This window comes from Bison bison, unplaced genomic scaffold, assembly GCF_000754665.1.
Source record: "Bison bison bison isolate TAMUID 2011002044 unplaced genomic scaffold, Bison_UMD1.0 scf7180017864451, whole genome shotgun sequence".
In the NCBI taxonomy this organism is placed as follows: Eukaryota; Metazoa; Chordata; class Mammalia; order Artiodactyla; family Bovidae; genus Bison; species Bison bison.
This window is the reverse complement of record NW_011495013.1, coordinates 7,599,194-7,602,404: the sequence shown is the minus strand read 5'-3', so window position 1 is coordinate 7,602,404 and position 3,211 is coordinate 7,599,194.

Sequence of the window (3,211 nt, the reverse complement as noted above, 5' to 3'; positions counted from 1 at the left end):
CTTTGTACTTTTTAAAAAATATATATTCTCTAAAGGGCCTCTTAAATTATAACATGAAGCTATATAATTAGACTCTAGAAGTTGGTTTATTAATGAGGAATTTTTATCAGTTATTACAATTTTATGTAGTATATTCCTCAGAAGAAAATGTAATTGTTTAAAAAAAATGCTAGGCTAGATTCCTTACATGTGGTTATTTCTCATGTAAGAAGCTTCTATCTGAAGTTGGCATGTTCTGTAAAACTTTTATGTGTTTTTCTCAAAGTAATAATAAAAGAAAAACTAGTATTTATGAGCAAAATATGCTGAGCACAGGCTTATAAGCTTTATGTATGTTATTCTCATTTCTTCTTACCACAGTCCTATTGGTAGATTTTTTTTTTTCAGCTGGAAATAATCAATTCTTATGAAAACAAGCTAATAGAGAAGTATCAATAAGCTGAATCTCTTTGAATTATAAGTCATTTTAAATGGTTTTGATATTTAATTTTTGTACGATTAATGTTTTCATTAAAATTTTTCATACCAAATTTTTAATGTAGAATATTTACTATTTAAAGCATTCAGGAGCCTATAATTTTATCAATATATAAAACTCTTGCTTGTTACAAAACATAGTAATCGACAGGTACTAAAAAGTGGTAGAAGTACTCAGAAGGATTTTAAAATTTTGCTTCCTTTAACTCAGTTTGTTTAATGTTGCGTTCCTGAGTCAAGTATTAGCTGGTGTCTAAAGTGGGAAGGCAGTCATTCCTTTCTTTATTGTATTTTTGTTTTAATTTTAGATTTCTTTTTTATCTTTCCCAATGTTAGAGTTACTGGGTTGGTGTCTTAGAAGCTCTAATTCAGAGCTCTTACACTCAAGTCATTACCTTACTCTAATCTAAAATGAATATTAATTAAATGATTAGGTGTCCACATTGGAAGCTCTTTTCATGTATTTCAAGATCTTGGCCTAATAAACAGACCTGAAGATTAGTTTACGTCTGTTTGCTGGGTTTCTGTTCTTGCTAAGTTTTCTTTCCAAGTTTTGCAGAATAATTTAGTGAGCAGAAGAAGACAGTGAATAACACAGTTTGCTGTTTTTTATTTGATTGGCTAGTAGCTCAGAGCTTAATTAGCCCAGAGTCACACAGCTGTGCATTCATTTATTCAATCAACAGATGCTTTTACTGTGTGATGGGTACTTTTTAGGTACTGGAAATAATGGTGGTCCTTTCAGGGACCTGCTAAAGAGTAGAAGAAAGCAGGCAGGAAATAGATACACAATAAAATGAACGTGATTTCATGTATGGTAAGTGGTGTTAAAAAAATGAGAGAAATGTTACAGAAAGTGATGGGGTTGGGGGAGCGCGGGGAGCGTGTAAAGGCACTAACTACTTAAATTGAAAAAGCCCCTCTGAGGTGGGGACATTTGAGTTGTGACCTGAATGACCTTCAGTTGATGTTCTGAGGGAAGAGTCTGTGAGTGAGAGAAAGCAGCAAGAAGAAAGTCTTTAAGTTGGGAGATGCTTGGCCTGGCTGAGGAATAGGTGGAAGAGCCAGTGTGTCTGGAGCTTAGTGAGTGACAGGGAAAGAGGATCCAGGGCCAGTTCCTAGCAGGGTTGATAGACCGTGGTATGGAATTGGAGTTTATTTCTAGTTGCAGTGGGCAGCCATTGGAGGTTTTAAGTGGGGAATAATTATTTGTTAATTCAGACTTAAATTGAAGAAAGTAGGGAAAACCACTAGACCATTCAGGTATAACCTAAATCAAATTCCTTATGATTATACAGTAGAAGTGAGGAATAGATTTAAGGGACTAGATCTGATAGACAGAGTGCCTGATGAACTATGGACAGAGGTTCATGACATTGTACAGCAGGCAGGGATCAAGACCATCCCTGTGGAAAAGAAATGCAAAAAAGCAAAATGGCTGTCTGGGGAGGCCTTACAAATAGCTTTGAAAAGAAGGGAAGCGAAAAGCAAAGGAGAAAAGGAAAGATACAAGCATCTGAATGCAGAGTTCCAAAGAATAGCAAGAAGAGATAAGAAAGCCTTCCTCAGTGATCAATGCAAAGAAATAGAGGAAAACAATAGAATGGGAAAGACTAGAGATCTCGTCAAGAAAATTAGAGATACCAAGGGAACATTTCATGCAAAGATGGGCTTGATAAAGGACAGAAATGGTATGGGCCTAACAGAAGCAGAAGATATTAAGAAGAGGTGGCAAGAATACCCAGAACTGTACAAAAAAGATCTTCACGATCCAGATAATCATGATGGTGTGATCACTCCCCTAGAGCCAGACATCCTGGAATGCGAAGTCCAGTGGGCCTTAGGAAGCATCGCTACGAACAAAGCTAGTGGAGGTGATGGAATTCCAGCTGAGCTATTTCAAATCCTAAAAGATGATGCTGCGAAAGTGCTGCACTCAATATGCCAGCAAATTTGGAAAACTCAGCAGTGGCCACAGCACTGGAAAAGGTCAGTTTTCATTCCAATCCCAAAGAAAGTCAGTGCCAAAGAATGCTCAAACTACCACACAGTTACACTCACCTCACACACTAGTAAAGTAATGCTTAAAATTCTCCAAGTGAGGCTTCAACAATATGTGAACCGTGAACTTCCATATATTCAAGCTGGTTTTAGAAAAGGCAGAGGAACCAGACATCAAATTGCCAACAGCCGCTGGATCATGGAAAAAGCAAGAGAGTTCCAGAAAAACATCTATTTCTGCTTTATTGACTATGCCAAAGCCTTTGACTGTGTGGATCACAGTAAACTGTGGAAAATTCTGAAAGAGATGGGAATACCAGAGCACCTGACCTGTCTTTTGAGAAATCTGTATGCAGGTCAGGAAGCAACAGTTAGAACTGGACATGGAACAACAGACTGGTTCCAAATAGGAAAAGGAGTATATCAAGGCTGTGCAGAGTACATCATGAGAAACACTGGGCTGGATGAAGCACAAGCTGGAATCAAGATTACTGGGAGAAATAGCAATAACTTCAGATATGCAGATGACACCACCCTTATGGCAGAAAGTGAAGAGGAACTAAAGAGCCTCTTGATGAAAGTGAAACAGGAGAGTGAAAAAGTTGGCTTAAAGCTCAACATTCAGAAAATGAAGATGGCATCTGGTCCCATCACTTCATGGCAAATAGATGGGGAAACAGTGGCTGACTTTATTTTTCTGGGCTCCAAAATCACTGCAGATGGCGATTGCAGC